Below are 18,143 nucleotides of genomic sequence, written 5' to 3' on the forward strand. Positions count from 1 at the left end.
GTCACTCGGTCGTGTCCGACTCTTTGCGACCCCATGGACTGCAGCACACCAAGCTTCCCTGTCCATCACCAACTCCCAGAGCTTACTCAAACTCATGTCCATTGAGTCGGTGATGCCATGCAACCATCTCATCCTCTGTTGTCCCCTTCTCCTCCTGCCTTCAATCTTTCCCAGCATCAGGGTCTTTTCAAATGAGTTAGCTCTTCACATCAGGTGGCCAAAGAATTGGAGTTTCAGCTTCAGCATCAGTCCTTCCAATGAATGTTCAGGACTGATTTCCTTTAGGATTGACTGGTTTGATCTCCTTGCAGTCCAAGGGACTCTCAAGAGTCTTCTCCAACACCACAGTTCAAAAGCATCAATTCTTCGGCGATCAGCTATTGTCCTACAAATGTTCTTATACAAATGGCACTGCTATTGAAAATCTCAAATAGAATTATTCTCAAGAGTCTTCAACCAGAGTGAAAGTTCTTTTAATTAAGTACCTTCGTTTTCAGGGATGAGTTTTCACACACACACAAATAGTTGGAAAGCAAAAATGAGAATTTGCACAAACTTTCAATTTAAGCACACGTGTTTTTATCATGATGGCTGTTACATAGAAGTATACATTTGGCAAAATTCATCAAAAGTCTACACTTAAAATAGGTGCATTTACTGCATGCAAAGTTTGATTCAAAAGTTTGAATCAAACTCAGAAAGTTTGATTCAGAAGATAAAAAGAAAAACCAAAAAAAGAATCCACTTTTATATTCCTTTAGTATTTGTGTGCCTGTCTCTAGCTTCTGGCATTTTTATTACCAAGGATTTTGGTTTGAGTACAGTCATAATGAGCAGAGCTATTATCAAAAGCTTCCTGTATGAGGACTAAAGTTTAGCCAGGAAATTAACTTTTAGCCTTAAATTCATGTTATTTTGAGAAAAACCAAATGCACATCTCTGAATAACAGAGTTGTACGGCACATCGCAAGCTTGCACAACTTGCAAAGTCAGACAAACCCTGGAAATGAAAGCGCTCCGTGGCGAGCCTTAGCAGGTGGCGAGGAGTGATCAAGGAGTCCATTGTGGTTCCTGATAAACTGAAGAGGCCCAGTTTTAAGCCTGTCAAACAAACACCAGCATTCAGGATTTTGAAGCAAATCCTAATTCCAAGAATTTCTTTCCCATTGCATTTTTCTGGCTCCTCTTGATAAGCAAGGCAATCTTCAGTTCTCTGAACTGTTTCTGTAGAAAAATCATGGACATGGGCCAAGTTATCCAGCTCTGTTAGGGTTTAGATGCATTCCTGGACTGACCCAGGAAACTGTCTGGGGCAGCCTTCAAGCTGCTGGTCCCATCCCAGGCGTGCTGAGGGTGAAGATCGAGACCCCCCTCAGGCCTTTTTGGAGCCCCCCAGGAGCCCAAAGGAAAAGGGTTGGCAGCCTCTGCTGGGGATGCTGGGCAGGGAGCGGAGGGGAATCTACCCAAGGGAGTGCTTTCTCACTTTCCTGAGTCACCTCTCCCCTCTAAGCAGCTCCTTACACTGCTCCTTCAAAGTCAGAAACACACAGGTTCTGAACAGAGCCCAGCTTTTGCCCTGTGTCCCTTTCATTCCAATGCTTGAGGTCCCAGAAGCAGCAGCAGCCTGCTTGACTGGTGAGAAATCCACACTCCCCATTTAGAAGTGCCTTTGGACATAGAAACTCTTTCCCTGGACTCCCTGGGATGCCCTGGCCCCAGGCAAACATGGAGAGTTCAGACCCACCCTGATGCAGAGAAAGGAGTGGTATTACTGACAAAACAAACCCTCCCAAACTACCGAATAGATTAAACAAAGGAAAGCTTGCCCTTAAATGAGATGGATGTAAAGCAGTGCACTCACTGAAAGATGGAAGTTTGGCTGATGTTGTCATTCTGGTCCTGAGGGTGGGCAACGATGCTCCAGACGTAGACAGTACCAGACCCACTTTCTCCATACATCAGCCTCCAGCTGCTCCTACAGACACTCGGTACCCAGATCCTCTCATTGTTCTTTCAGTATTAATAGCATTAAGAGAGTTAATTACAAAAGTATTTCAGTTGGCGGCTTTTTCTCTGTTCCTCTCTAAGCGTTCGTAGTTTGCCAAGTTAACTTTATACACTTAATATCTGTGATTTCATATGATCCTGGGCCAGAGCTCTTCCTTTACTGGGAAACAAGCCTGTTTTCAGTCTCTTTATCAATCTGCTTCCAGTTATTCAAAGACTCCAGACCTGGGAGGCAGCCTATGAAATGAGGCAGAGTGGAGTCCCCATATGTGAGCGCTAGCAATAAATACTCTGCTCAAACATGATGGATCCCCTGTGCTGTGAATCAACATCAATTTATCTGGAGTTCTTTCCCTCCAGAAAAAAAAAAATTCATGGAATTTGGAAAGAAAGTAATATAGCGTACAGTTAGAGGGGAACAGAATCCAGCAAAGGACTGTCTGTATCACTAAGGAGAGCCACGCCATGTGCTTCCTGAATCCCCATCATCTGAGTGAACATTTTCATTTCCATGGCAACTTAGGTCTCAGCAAACCAGAACTGAGTATCAAGAACACTGGCTCTGCATGGATAAGCCATGTGACAAGTTACTTAATGGACTTGGTTTTCTGATCTATAAACTGGAACTATTCATACCTACCACTAGGATTTCATTTTGAAAGGAGAGTGATGCCCCTGTGTGGTGGCAGGCACACAGAATGTAATGACATTTGCATTTTACTAGTATTCACAACATTCACTTTTTAAACATTTTTCTGTCTAAAACAGCATCGTTTTGTTCAGTTTGCACTTTTTTCCATTTCACTTGGCATGTGTGACCTTTCCATTCACTCACTCTTATAAAATCACCCTAAATAACTAGAACTTAAGAGAATTATAGCATATAAAAATATGTCATGTGCTTTCTGCAGCCCATAAACTCACAGATAGTAACAGTCACCAGGGGTGTGTCATCAAAACAAATAATGCAGATGGGAAGTTCTGGTTCCCTGATGGCCACGCTGCCAAGGGATGGCTCCTGGGCGTCAGACACCTCTGGACTGAATTCTGGTTTAACCAAGATCCAAGACGTGAACGCTCGAACAACAGAGCCCCCTGGAGAAAATGCCGGTGTTTTTGCCTATTTAACGATCAGTATCCTTTATTATGGGCTTCCCTGGTGACTCAGATGGTGAGCAATCTGCCTGCAATGCAGGGACCCAGGTTCGATCCCTGATCCTTTATTATGGGCATCCCAGGTAGCGCTAGTGATAAAAGACTCTGCCTGCCAATGCAGGAGATGCAGCTCCACTCGCTGGGTTGGGAAGATCCCCTAAAGAAGGAAATGGCAACTTCCTCCAGTATTCTCACCTGGGAAATGCCATGGACAGAGGAGCTTGTGAACTACAGCCCATCGAGTCGAAAAGATCTGGACACAGTTGAACACACACACACATTCTGTATTATATTCACTTTCCTATCTTTGTCTTTGCCTGACGTTTATCTGCGTTTCTTCCTATTTGCCACACCCTCGCAGATGAAAAGCACAGTTTTAGAAGCCTCTATTTTATACACGAAGTCTCTCCTGGCTCCACTCCATCTTCCTTCCCGTCAGACCCTCCCCACCCCTCACCTAGGATGGCTGTGACCGTCTCCTCCTCCAGTTTCCACTTCCTGAGTCTTCTCCAGTCTATCTCCTCCACCAATGCCAGTTAGACTTGACTTATACACAGCCCTGATTGCACTGCTCCGTGCTTGTAAATTCTGGGCGATGTGTGTTGCACCACAACTTTTTTAAAAAGAAGACCTTTAAGAGATGCTCCCATGCTAACCCAATCAAATAGAAACTGATCTGAAACATGAAGCCCACCCGTCTTCTGCAGGAGGGCTTTCAGCCTTCTCCAGCCCACTCTGTGGCACTGCCCTGTTTGTGCCCCACTGGTTTCCTTGTTGCGGGATCTACACATCCCCTTATCTCCCCTCCTTTTCAGCCTACTCCTGTCCAGTGCTCTTTCCAGCTGTCCCTTCCTGTGGGCTGCCCTTGACCCTTTTTACCCCCATCTAGATCTGTAGGTTTTATGCATCTGAATGTGCATCATGGCCTGTGTCTCATTTGGCCTTGGCTGGTGTTTGTTCTCGACAGTGAGGTCTCTGCAGGGGATTGTGGTCTGCTGTTTGTCTCTGACTCATGGTGCCAACACAGGACTGTTCAACAAGAAGTATTAGTAACTATTCCTTGGTTCAACTAAACATTGGTATGTCCAAAGAGGAAGTATGATTAAGTGTCTGTTCAGTCACCAAGTCGTATCCAACTCTTCAGGACCTCATGGACTGCAGCTCACCAGGCTTCCCTGTCCATCACCAACTCCTGAAGCTTGCTCAAACTCATGTCCATTGAGTCGGTGATGCCATCCAACCATCTCATTCTCAGTTGTCCCCTTCTCCTCCCACCTTCAATCTTTCCCAGCATCAAGGTCTTTTCCAGTGAGTCAGTTCTTCCCATCAGGTGGCCAAACTATTGGGCATTGGAGCAGGGCCCACCCCCCCAATCCAGTGTAGCCTCATCTTATCTTGATGACATCTGCAAAGACCAGGTTTCCAGGAGATGGAACTTCAGTGTATCTTTTTAGGGGACACAACCCACAACAGCATCCTAACAGGTCTTTGCTCTGGGGGCTGATCTGGTCTGATCACCATGCTAGTATCTGTGGAGGTGCTGAGCTTTGGGGCTGTTATGCTGTGGGTTACTAAAGGTCACCATCTCGCCACCACTTCCCTCCTGTCCTAAAGTGCCCAAGCCCAGCCCCAGGCCCCTGTGGGCCCACCCATCCATCCAGCATCTGGCTGTGTGCAGGCAGAGGGTCCACAGTGCCACCTCAGCCAGCAGACACGGGGGTGCTCACAAGGACTCCGCAGAGCTCATGTGCCACACTGCTGCAGAGCTCTCACAGGAAGCTTGGAAGTCAGCCAGTCTGCACCTGGGCAAGCAGGATCCAGCCTCAGGCCAGCCCCTAGTTTCAGCCTTCACACATGCATGTGTTGTCTCAGGGCCGTTCCTTTGCCTGGAGTGCATGTCCCCTGGATAAAGACACTAGCATCCTCGCTTAAGCTGAGTCATAGCTCAAGTGTAATCTTAGCGGTGGCCTCCCCAAATGCCCTGTCTAAAATGATATCTCCTCCCATCACCCCATCGCGTTCCTATTTGTTTTGCTTATTACTAACTTGGTTTTTGAGCTCACCCTAAAGACATTTTGTTGTTCTTTAGTCGCTCAGCCATGTCCTTCTCTTTGCAACTGCATGGCCTATAGCCCACCAGGCTCCTCTGTCCATAGGATTCTCCAGGCAAGAATACTGGAGTGGGTTGCCATGCCCTCCTCCAGGGGATCTTCCCAACCCAGAGATCAAACCTGTGTCTCCTGTATTGGCAAGTGGATTCTTTACTGCTGAGCCACATGGAAGCCCCTAAAGATGTAGCCCTTTCGTCTTTCACTTACTCATTCAGTCATTAATTCATACAACAAATAATATTACTGTTCAGCATGTTCTCAGAATACACCATATAATATGCAAGTAAATGATAGTCCTCAAAGGCAAAACTCTTTCTCAGTACTGAGTCGCTACAGTCATTATTCCATAAATCCTGTATGAATGAACAAGTGAGTGAAGATTCCATGAGAAAGTTGATGTGTATAAGACTTTCATCTCAATCTTGCAGTAAAATTAAATGCACAACCTTTCCAGGGAATCTTGCCCAGGACCAAACATTGAGGAAAAGATGTGTGAAAAATAGATAGCATCATGGCTAAAGAAATGTCATTTTTTGAAGAAGATGAGTCTTTTATTATTTTTAAAATGCTTCACGATTTTTAAAATGCTGGTGGAGATAAAGATGATGTTCAGGAGGGAGCAAGCAATGAATGGTTTTTGATTTCTAGTGACTCCTGCATGAAGGCAGCCATGCCAGAGTGTAGTGAAATGGTTCTTACTCCACCTTGATCATAAAGAGACCAGTGACCAAAAAGAAAGGTAGCTTCAGACCTTTATTCAAAAATGCACCATCCAGGGTTGCTTCACAGCTGTCCCCATGGCATGATAAACAGTGTCCCCAGATCAGCCCAAGCCACCAAGAAATGTCACCAGACATGTTCTGCAGAGGCTGACATACCCATTAGGTCCAGTAACTGTAGTTCCTGGAGCCAGAGTATTAATACTTTTAGGGACTCATGCAAATGTTTGAATTTTAAAATCAGAAGGAAAAAAAAATGAACTTTTCGGGGAAAGAAAATGAGTGAATATATTATAAATAGGACTTCCTTTGTGGTTCAGCTGGTTTAGAATCCAACTGCAACACAGGAGACCTGGGCTCCATCCCTGGGTTGGGGATATCCCCTGGAGAAGGGAAAGGCTGCCCACTCCAGTATTCTGGCCTGGAGAATTCCATGGACGGTAAGAGTCAAACATGACTGAGCGACTTTCACTTTCACTTTCATATTATATTAACATATCCACCTTTTTACCATCACAGACCTAAAATACTGGTTGGATATTTTTCTAAGGCTTTCCCGATGGCCCAGTGGTAAAGAATCCACCTCCAATGCAGGAGACATTGTTCGATCCCTGGGTCGGGCAGGCCAAAGTGCCCAAAGGCTCTGAAATTTAGAATACGGCCCTGTTTTCAGGTATCCTGGAGCTAAGAAAGCCTTCGAGATACATAATTCCGTGAGAAACCTGCAGTGTGCTCATGCCAGAAGAGTTAAATCCTCAGTTATCTAGAAAAAAAACCCAGCTCTTCCAGGCTGGTTCCGTTTTCCCAAGATGCCTAGGGTTCACAATAACATATCTTAGAAGAGAGATGAATGCCATTGCCCCATAAAATACTTTAAGCTCCGACCATCTCTGCAACAAAGCACGCAGCATGATACCGAGAGAAAATGACTCCAGTGCTGGGAAAATGGGTTTTCTCAAGGTGCCGCGGCCGCTGTAATTTGCACCTTTTGAAGTGGAGACAGAAGCGCTGTCGGGAGGTACAGGTCTCCAGGAGAGGAGAGGTAATGATGGCATAAGAGAGGTGCCCCGCTGGGCAACTGCACGCAGCTCGCACAGTCGGAGCTGAAATGAAGGCCCCCCTGAGCAAACACCTCACAGCGAAGCCCCAGTCCTTCGTTCAAAGGAAAAGGAAAATCAACAGACCTGTAAACCCCGCCTGAGTCCCCGAAGTCACTTGATTTAGGTAAATTGGCGACAGATGCGAGCTCAGCGCCTTCTTCACATCAGCTCTACCCTCGCTTCGCTTCGCGCTTGAAATAGATTAGACCAGAGTAATCGGGAGTAACTCATAGTCCACACGGGGCTGAGGCTTCAGTTACAGTGCTACGTGTGTACTAAGTCACTTCAGTCACGTCCGAATCTTTGCAACCCTATGAACTGTAGCCCACTGGGCTCCTCTGTCTGTGGGGATTCTCTAGGCAAGAATACTGGAGTGGGTTGCATTTCCTACTCCAAGGGATCTTCCCAACCCAGGGACTGCACCTGCATCTCTTAAATCACCTGTATCGGCAGGTGGGTTCTTTACCAATAGTACCACCTGGGAAAGATTGAAGGAGGGAGGAGAAGGGGATGACAGAGGATGAGATCATTGCATGGCATCACCGACTCAATGGACATGAGTTTGAGTGAGCTCTGGGAGTTGGTGATGGACAAGAAGCCTGGCGTACTGCCGTCCATGGGGTCACAAAGAGTCGGACACGACTGAGTGACTGAACTGAACCATCTGGGAAGCAGTCCATGATCCAAACATCAGGTAGTAGACCTCTGCGGTTCCTTCGTCTCTGTCATAGGAGACATGGCTTCAAGAGTGGTGGCCTCCACTGGACACACCCTAACTGATTATTGCTGCCTGGTTCAGAATGATCCATCCTGAATTCAGCACCTCTCTGGGTTTATTCTGACCACTGTACGGACAGTCTCATAAACCACCTCCTGGGCTAGAATCGGCACCCCGTCCTTTCCCTGACTCAACCCCATCGCACCCCTAACTCCTAGAGTGCTCATGATTAAAATGCCCTCCTCCTGTTGCGCTGGGGTCGAGGAGGGAAGAAGGAGGGGGTGTGTGCTGTCGTTAGGTGTGTCCTGTCCAACTTGATGTTGATGGTGATGGGGGGAGGGTGGCATGTCCAGCTATAGAAAGTAAGCACTCGTGTCTCCTCAACTTTTCTAGTCAGATCCAGGCCATCATTTCAGCCCCTTGGTATCATTTTGGGTCATAACCCTGTCATCTTATATAGAGACATCCCTTTCCACCAAATGCTGTGAGACACACATATTTCCATCAATATGCCATGGATGTCCTTATCCAAATGGCCAAAGCATTAATAATAAGACGTCAACCGGGAATCCTACCCCTAAAATTTTCCCTTGAAGCTAACATCAGTGCATGCTAAGTCACTTCAGTCGTGTCCGACTCTTTGTGACCCCATGGACTGTAGCCCACCAGGCTCCTCTGCCCATGGTATTCTCCAGGCAAGAATACTGGAGTGGGTTGCCATTTCCTCCTCGAGGGGATCTTCCCAACCCAGGGATCAAACCCGCGTCTCTTGCGTCCCCTACGTTGGCAGGCGGGTTCTTTGCCACTAGCACCGCCTGGGAAGCCAGTGACGCTGTGAGCAGAAGCCAACATCCACCGTTGACCAAATTTCCCCCACTATGCATCTCCTCATAAATCTACGTTTAAAATGCCACTCATACAGTTGTGAGCCCACGCAGACCAGCCTCGACCATGAAAATGTCATGAGATACCTAAGAGCATGCTGAATGTTGATAGCCTCTGCCCGTGTTCCCCAACCTCGTAGGCTGTTACTCCTGAAAATAAGGGTGTTGGTTTTAGAGGAACTGCGGAGGAAAAGGCACTGGTGCGGGGAATACACTCGGATACCCACAGGCCTGCCCGGCCACATCCTGACTCCAGCATCCAGGTCTGGACCCCCGAGGGGACCCCGAGGCATCCTGAGCAGTTACAGTTGTAGAGTTCAGATTCAAGTACCGATCCAGTCCAGTTTGGGGGTTCAGCCTCAGAGCATTTAGGCTCCATCTTCTAGATGGCATTGCATGCATCAGGGCCCCAAGGCGTGAGTTCTTTCTTATGTTAGTTATACAACATGGTGAGCAAGTCGAGGGGACCCATCCCAGGGCTCTTTCTGCCAACAGGGCTCTGCTCTCTTCTGTGTGTTCCTAACATTCTCATCACCCTGGGAACTCCACCGCCCTCCACCCCTGCCTCGGTGTCTGTTTCCTAACACTTTCCCGTTTACACTGTCCTGTAATCTTAGTCCTTGAAGGATTTTCTTCTCTTGGGTAAGATGGCCGTAGTGGCCTTCTAGGGCAGGAATTAGAATACTAAGTGAGAACTAGGAAAGGAAACCACTTTTTATTTTACTGAATCATTCAATTTGACACTATCAGGAAATGTAATACATTCGTTTTTCAAAATTTTCCGATGCTTTTCCTAGCCTGTACTTTTTTTTTTTTTAATTATTTATTTATTTGACTTCACCAGGTCTTAGTTGTGGCACAAGGGATCTAGTTCCCTGACCAGGGATGGAACCTGGGCCCCCTGCCTTTAGGAGTGTGGAGTCTTAGCCACGGGACCACCAGGGGAGTCCCTAGCCTGTACTTCTTTATGCGGCTCTCAATGTGTATGAGGTCAGCACCCTTCCCTCCTCTTCTGGTTGCCCCAAATTCCCCTACTCCCCATGGAGTTAGCGTCAACTGACCATGGGCTGGTTGTGGCTGGAATGCTCTTCAATGTTTGGGAGAAGAACTAAGGAAGAAACTTAGGCGCTGACACCCACTTTCCTTATAGCGTTGGCTACAGTTCAGTAGGGCTTTCCAAAGCTTAAACACAAAGAAAAGTTTTAGCCGAAGCAGGGCATACAGTTTTGTCATTTTGTACACAGGATTCTGTTTGTGCTGCTAATACATTACGATGCAAAAGCAAACACAGAGGCCTTCCTGGTGGTACAGTGGTTAAGAATCTGCCTCACCATGCAAGGGACGCTGGTTCAGTCCATGCTCAGGGAAGATTCCACATGCCGCGGAGTAACTAGGCCCATTCAACCACAACTGCAGAGCCCATGTGCCCACCCTAGAGCCTGTGCTCCACGATTAGAAGCTGGTGCCCAGACGCTAGAGAGTGGCCCCCGCTCATCCACAACTAGAGAAAGCCTTCGTGCAGCAATGAAGACTCAGCCAAGAATAAATAAAATAATTTTTTTTAAGCAAACATGGAATAAAACCCAATGAGTAAGAAGTTCTTTCATTTCCAGCTCGTGGGACTTTCAGACCATACACATGTGTTCTGTTCTCCAGTAGCAGGTAGCTGGGCACGTAGCCTGTATTTACTGAGACTTTGAGAGGTAAAACCAGCCTGGTCTCTAATGAACCAGAGCACCACACACAGCTCTGTGGTTTGACTGACGGGTACGTCCACTTTTCTGAAAGGTCTTGTCACTTTCAGCAGAGCTTGTTATTCTTTGCCTGGAAAAATCATGCATGTCGGCAGGGCACCCCGAGGCTGCAGAAAGGGAGGGGCACCCAGCTTTCTGTCTCACATCTGACAACCTAAAACTTTCAGAGAAAAGTGGAAAACCGTATTTCAGTGTGACCTCTGTGTGAAGCCAAATGTCTGTCGTTTTGGAAACAGCAAAAGGATTTTAAATGGTAAACTGAGGCATATTAAAAATTTTAAGAGTGTTTTGAGCAAAAATTGATTTGAACCAGCAGCATTTCAATCTAGCAGATAAAAAGCACTAAGAATCTGTATAAAGTGAAAGTCTGTTTATAGGTAGAAAGGAGTGGGAACACTGAGATTATACTGGCAAAAAGACAGGTTGGTTATTTCAAAGTTACTTTCCTTTAGAGAATCAGATCAGATCAGTCGCTCAGTCGTGTCCGACTCTTTGCGACCCCATGAATCGCAGCATGCCAGGCCTCCCTGTCCATCACCAACTCCTGGAGTTCACTGAGACTCACATCCATCAAGTCAGCGATGCCATCCAGCCATCTCATCCTCTGCCGTCCCTTTCTCCTTCTGCCCCCAATCCCTCCCAGCATCAGAGTCTTTTCCAATGAATGTCATGGGTCAAACAGATTACCTAACCAGCGCTGATCAGATGATTCCTGATGGACTGGTTTAAGATTCCACTGTTGACAGAGCCGATGTTGTGATGTTTAAGCCTCAGTTTGGTGACCTGGAGCTTAGCATAATTGACTCCATGTTGGGGCTTTTGTTCTTAACAAGGATCATATCATTCCCGTCATATTGTAATCACAGCTATATTATATATTTTAAATTTATTTATTTTTCATTGGAGGATAATTGCTTTACAATATTGTATTGGTTTCTGCCATAACAAGTGTGTTGTATTAACTAGCAATCATGGTAAGTTTGTAGTTTATATATCTACATATACATATCGACATCTATATATACATATCTATATATATATACACACACACCTATATATATATACACACATACATCTATATACTTTACATCCATATTCTTTATATATATAGACATAGATCTGTATCCCTCTATATATAGATTTGTCCCCCAAAGCTGAGGGACTGTGATCAGTTTATACAAATACAAATGTAACATTCTGCAAAAGAGTACAGTAGGCTACCATTTTCATATTAAGACATTTGTTACTGATGTTTCTGAAAAAAAAAAACCTCGTTTTCTCAATCCTTGGGAAAGGATTTACAAACTGAAACGTAGCACAGATGATGTAGAAGGAATCGAAGATTCTGCTTCTGCCTGCAGATTGCCGTTTGTGATTGAGTTAGCATATGTCACAGGTCAAGGGCTGTTTAAATTACACCTGCATATCTTAGTCCTGCCTTCCTTCATAAAAGAGAAAAGCATATAATAGATACAACAAAATCTCATTAGTGTCTTTCTTTCAGGGATTAATAAAAAGTCAGGGTGCATAATTTATACATCAATTATGTATATGGATTTAATTCTAGCTGTTCATCTTCTGAAAGGCAGCTGGTCCGCAAAACATCACTGATCAAAACACATTGCCTGTAAGCACAGGAGCTAAGGCTGAAGCCAGATTCCAGCATCTCAGGGCCCTGCCTAGTGTTTATGACTTAATCATGTTGGAATTGAGGAATGAGGTTTATTTGGTTTGGTGTTGCTTTTTTAGATTAATGCTTTTGACTTTTTTGGTTGGGGTTTGGGGGGGAATCTTTTTGTTTCAGTTGCTTCCCACTTGTTTATTCTAGGAATAATCAATTCTGAGACCCATTCAGGCTCCTGTTATTACAGCTATGGCCGAATGGGAAGCTTGCGGACACCCTCATACCCGCACCAGCTGCACTCTCACCAGCTACATTCTACACTTTCACCTGGTGAAACCCAGGTGCTGAGCACTAACCCGAGGGTCCCCTCCCCACTTAGGGTGGCTGCCAGCCCCGCAGGACCTGCCCATGTTTTCAAGTCTACACCAGATGACTGCTCAGCAACTTCATCCCAGCGTGATTTTCCAAAGATTATTTACATCTTCAGCCTAGCAGCGATTTCAAGCCCACTTCCTACTCATTTCATTAGGTCCCATATAGCCGTGCTCTAAAGGGTTTATGTAACACTGGATATTCACCTTTAGCTGAAGAGTCAGTTTAAGAGCCACACAATAGTATTTTCAGAGACCAGTGTGTTCTTAGTGAGATGGACAGATTTACAGGTAATAGTACTTCTGGAAGTAAATATATAGTGATCTACTGGATCTAAATTCACTACTTCCCCTTCCTTTTCCAAGGCCACGTTCCACAGCCCTTTGCCCTTGAGGCTGATGAACTCTGGCCCCCAGTGAACCTTGCTGCGCCTAACTTTCCCGAGTGCTCGGCACTTCCGGCACAAGCAAACTGCATGACGGACATTAAGGTTCAGTTCCGGTGTGGTCAGCAAGCAGTCACCGGCCGATTGCTTCTCGCCAGGTGTAGACTGTCCGTGGGACACAGGGACTGAATGAGGGACGTTAGCTCTCAAGGAAACTGTAAGTCCAGTAGAGGCACAAATTCAGGTTTATGGCCTGTAAGGGTAGGGAATGAGCATGCCTGGGCCAAGTGGTTAGAGCCAGGAGCCGGATCTGAGGGGGAGTCATTCGGAGCCCCCCTTTTGAAGGGCGGGGGGACCACGGTGTTCTAAGTGATGGAGAATCACGGCTATCATGGAGGAAGGTGGAATTCCATCTGAAGGGAACAGAGGCCACTAACACCGAGAATCAAGGGTTGGAGGTCCGATGGTATAATTTTCGCCATTTCCAGTTACATATTTTCCATTTCCGTTTACCTACATTACTGTTATTAATACTTTTCTTTAAATGGACTTACCATTTTTTACTTAGTGAAAGTGAAAGTCGCTCAGTCGAGTCCGACTCTTTGCCACCCCACGGACTATACAGTCCATGGAATTCTCCAGGCCAGGATACTGGAGTGGGTAGCCTTTCTCTTCCCTAGGGGATCTTCCCAATCCAGGGATCGAACCCACGTCTCCCACATTGCAGGTGGATTCTTTACCAGCTGAGCCACAAGGGAAGCCGAAGAATACTGGATGGGTAGCCTATCCCTTCTCCAACAGATCTTCCCGAGCCAGGAATTGAACCTGGGTCTCCTGCATTGCAGACGGATTCTTAACCATCTGAGTATCTGGGAAGCTTAAATCTGTGCTGAAAGGACTTCCCAGTTGGCACTAGTGTTAAAGAGCCCACCTGCCAATGCAGGAGACATAAGAGACACAGGTTTAATCCCTGGGTTGGGAAGATCACCTGGAGGGATCATGGCAACCCATCCCAGTATTCTTACCTGGAGAATGCCATGGACAGAGGAGCATGGGAAGCTATAGCCCACAGGGTTCCAAAGAGTCAGACATGACTGAAGCAACTTGGCACGCATGCTAAAAGGAAAATGTTTATAATTTCCTTTGGAAATTTTGCAATGTGGTCATGAAATGAAATACCCGTAGTGCTTGCTATGTGAAGTTCTATACTCCTGCCTCCAGAAGTGTCCAGTTCCATTCTTTCTTTGTTAAAAAGGGAACATAGCAGGTATGGTTGGCGGAAAATACAGTCCAGTCCCAACCGGTGCCAACCTAAGACCCTATCTTTGCAGGATGGAAAGAAAATTGAGAGGAATTTAAGTTTGTCACCCTGAGATTGGATGTTATTTAACATCCAGTCTGTGAGTAACGTAAAACCATCTCCAGTGCCGTCAGTGGGACATATTCCTCCCGAGAGTTGAGGGCAGGACTAGAGGAGGGACGATGCTTTGGGCCGATGGTACCTGCAGTCTCTGCAGAGGAAAGGGGAGGTCTGCCATCCCGTTCTGATCCCCCAAATTCTAAAAGGCTGACCCCCTCAGCCCCTGGCACAGTGAGGGGCACACAGCAGAGCCTTAGCAAAAACCTTGCGTCAGGTCTCATCAGCCTTCTAAGATCCCTGGGCTCTGTTTCATAAACAGTAACACATTAAGTTAATGGTGATATTTCATGTTTCATAATATCACATCCCCCAAGAAAGGAGTTTTGATAGAAAATCCTAAAAAGTGTAAAACCCGACAAAAATTAGCCCTCGAATAGATTCCATGGGATACTCAAGAAGCCTATATAGATGCGTTTTGAATCGTCTTAAAGGAAAATGAGAGATGTCTTTGTGAGTTGGATCAGAATGCGTGTCCCGTCGCTGAGGAGGCTCCCGGGTGCCCTCCAGGTCCTCGCACAGTCGGGTCCTCGACCGGTCTGGCTTCCTTCTCCCCGCATTTCTTGCTCCTCAAGTGCCCTTTCCTCTTCTCATTTCTCAAACACTCCTGCCTGTCACTCGGTATTCAGCAACTGGGTAAGAAAGAGCCTGGAGAGCACGCTAATGCCTTGCGGTGTAATTGCTGCACCCTCCTTAAAAGTATTGTCAAGAGCATTTCATTTTAAGGTTTCACCCGGAATTGCATCAGTATTTTTAATGGGCTATTTTCTAAAACCCATATCACCACGAATACAAGACGTTAAAGTACTAACGACAGCTTGAGAACTTAATTTCAGGAGTGACTGCATCTCTGAAATTTGCATGCTTTGAGCAGGTTTTCCCCCAGATTAGCCCTGAGCCAAGACATCTCCACACAGAAGGTAGCTTCTTACAGTAAATCGTATTTAATATTTGGTTTCACTAGAACCCCAGTGCAATGAATTTCACAGATTAACGTAATTTAGTTTTAAGGAGCTCAAAGGCACTAAGGTGATAGTGTTACTGTCATTTCTTAGATGTCCTTAAGTAGTATAGATTTTTATCCCAGATAAGTGTTTACAGAACTTGCTGGTGCTTTAACCGATGCTGGAAAGGCTCTGCATCAGTTCACAGCATTTTGAAAAGTCTTTATTATTGCCCCACTCACTACTGAAACAATGGTCTTAAAGGAGTCTCTAATAGCCATTTAAATTTTTTTAAAACAAAACTTCACTGTGCCATTCTTATGAAGAGTCCCTCAATAGAAATGCCCCAAATCCAAATGAATATAAAACTCCATAATATAGTCTGTTTTTCAGAGAGAAATTGAGAATATGAAACGTGTGACTTCTCTGCTTTTTTGTATGAAGCATAAATGTTCATTCATTGACAAAACCTTAATTTCTCCAAACCCTAGTTTCCCCATCTATGTTGTTGTTGCTCAGTTGTGGCCGACTCTTTGCGACCCCATGGACTGTGGCATGCCAGGCCTCCCTGTGCGTCACCAACTCCCGGAGCTTACTCAAACTCATGTCCATCAAGTCGGTGATGCCATCCAACCATCTCATCCTCTACCGCCCTCTTCTCCTCCTGCCTTCAATCTTTCCCAGCATCAGGGTCTTTTCCAATGAGTCAGTTCTTTGCATCAGGTGTCCAAAGTATTGGAGTTTCAGCTTCATCATCAGTCCTTCCAATGAATATTCAGGATTGATTTCCTTTAGGACTGATTTCTTTAGGATGGACTGGCTTGATCTCCTTGCTGTCCAAGGAACTCTCAAGAGTCTCCTCCAACACCACAGTTTGAAACCATCCCATCTGTGAAGTGGGGATAATCCTGTTTGGCTCACAGGGTTGTTAGAAAACAGTGGAATACTGCATAAAAAGTACTAAACAGGGACTTCCCTGGTGGTCCAGTGGCTAAGACTCCGTGCTCCTACGGCAGTGGGCCTGGGGTTCGATTCCTGGTCAGGGAACTAGATCCCACATGCCACAACTAGAGATCCCTTGTGCCGCAACTAAGACCTGTTGTAGCCAAATAAATAATTTTTTAAAGTACTCAACACAGTACCTCACACATGTACCAATTTTGGTTTATAGTGGAAGCTCTTAATGTCATTATCACATGGTCCAGAGTTCGAACCATCTGGCCCTGAAGAGACAAGAGCATCTGTTGTACTCGTGGCCCCCAGGGGGAACGGGTCTCAGCCAAGGGTCTTCAGAAGCACATCCAGACACTGTCCGGGTTTGAAAGTATTGGTTCTGCTTTCCTGGGCATCAGAGCCCTTGTCTTTGTGACCCAGCCACCTTTTAGGAAAAGAACTACGGTTGAAACCCTGGGGGGTTTCCCCAATAGAGAGGAAGCACAGACGGGGAAAAGCTAAAGCAGAGCCTGGCCCCTAGAGTCCCTGCCTCCCTCTGTACCCCTGGTTCCTGGTCGTCGTCAGAACCCCCTGCCTTGGGCTCCCCTCTGGCCATCTGCCTTGTGACACTTACCCCTCTTTTGAAGTCAGAAGGAAACAGGGGAGGACAGCTCTTTAAGAAGTGGGGACCACACGGTAAATTGGGAACTGTCAGGTATATACAGCCGTGAGACCACTCATTTTCTGCGGTGTGATCAGAAGCTTGCCCTTTCTAAAAAATATATATATACACATATACATATATATATATATATATATATATATATATATTTGACGGCACAGCTCTAATAGTTCTGGCATGTGGGTATCTTCTCTGACCAAGGATCGATCCCAGGCTCCCTGCCTTAGGAGGGAGGAATCTTAGGCACTGGACCACCAGAAGTCCCAAGCCTGCCCATCTTAAAGTTTAGGAAACTGTGTCAAGGACCATATGAAAGGTAGCCAGGATCAGAAGTGTCTTACCCACCTCGCTAGCAGAGGAAACAAATCCAAAATGGAGTCTCCATAGATTCTTCAGTGGCTGAGCAAAGGATGCTGGTAAAGAACGGGCATTTTATCCACAGTGTAGCTCTGCCTTGGCCCTACTTCAAGGAGAAGAACCCCTGTCTTTGCCCAGGGTGTTTGCAGACCTGCTCAGAGCAATAACTATGCTCCCCTAGAATTATCTTTCTAATCTAATATCTAATGTGGTTCCCACCACAATCCCCTGCAGCTTAAATATCATTGAGTTTCTTACTGAAATACAAGCATCTTAACACGATCTTCAAGGTCTTTCCCAATCTGGCCTTGAGCTCTGACCTCATATGAGGCCCCCAGGTCCCAGAACCAAAACCTCACAAAAGACTCAACCTGGAGTTCTCATTCCATTCATTCTCGAAACCTAGTTCTACAAAAGATAACAAGCATTCACCAATGCTTGTGGAGAAGTTGGTGGGAATGGGGGATTGTTTATTCACTATGAAAAATAGTGCAGAGGTTTCTCAAAAAGTTAAACATAGAACTACCATGGGATCCAACAATTCTGCTTTTGGGTATGTTCACTAAAGAATTGAAATCAAGACCTTACAGATGTCTGCACTCCCATGTTCAGAGCAGCACTATTCACAATAGCCAAGGCCTGGAAGCAACCTGAATGCCCATTGACAGAGGAATGGATAAAGAAAATAAAGTAGACAGTGAAGTATTATTCAGCCTTAAAAAAGAAGGAAATCCTGCCATTTGCTACAACATGGATGAACTTGGAGGATGTTATGCCAAGTGAAATAAACTAGACACAGAAGAATAAATACTGCATGATTCCACTTACATAAGGCACCTGAAATAGCCAGTCATAGAAGCCAAGAGTGGAATCATGGTTTCCAGGGGCTGGGGTGGGGGGTTGGATCAGGAGATGTTGGTCAAAGGTGCATACTTTCACTTATGCAAGAAGGAGAGTGCCTGTAAGTTTAACAAGACTGTA

The 18,143-nt window shown here is 45.7% G+C and overlaps 1 long non-coding RNA gene across 2 annotated transcripts; it reads right to left on the reverse strand.

The window, feature by feature from the left end:
* Positions 1–462: 462 nt before the first annotated feature.
* LOC129659634 (uncharacterized) lies at positions 463–7,460 on the reverse strand. Of its 2 annotated transcripts, none has more exons than XR_008718162.1 (3): positions 7,177–7,460; positions 1,862–2,010; positions 463–1,224 (listed from the first exon to the last, which is right to left on the reverse strand). It is a non-coding gene; the product is annotated as an uncharacterized LOC129659634 (long non-coding RNA). The 2 variants fall into 2 exon arrangements; XR_008718163.1 differs by lacking the exon at positions 7,177–7,460 and adding an exon at positions 3,620–3,746.
* Between the last annotated feature and the right edge of the window lie 10,683 nt (positions 7,461–18,143).

This window comes from Bubalus kerabau, chromosome 8 (assembly GCF_029407905.1).
Source record: "Bubalus kerabau isolate K-KA32 ecotype Philippines breed swamp buffalo chromosome 8, PCC_UOA_SB_1v2, whole genome shotgun sequence".
Lineage (NCBI taxonomy): Eukaryota > Metazoa > Chordata > Mammalia > Artiodactyla > Bovidae > Bubalus > Bubalus kerabau.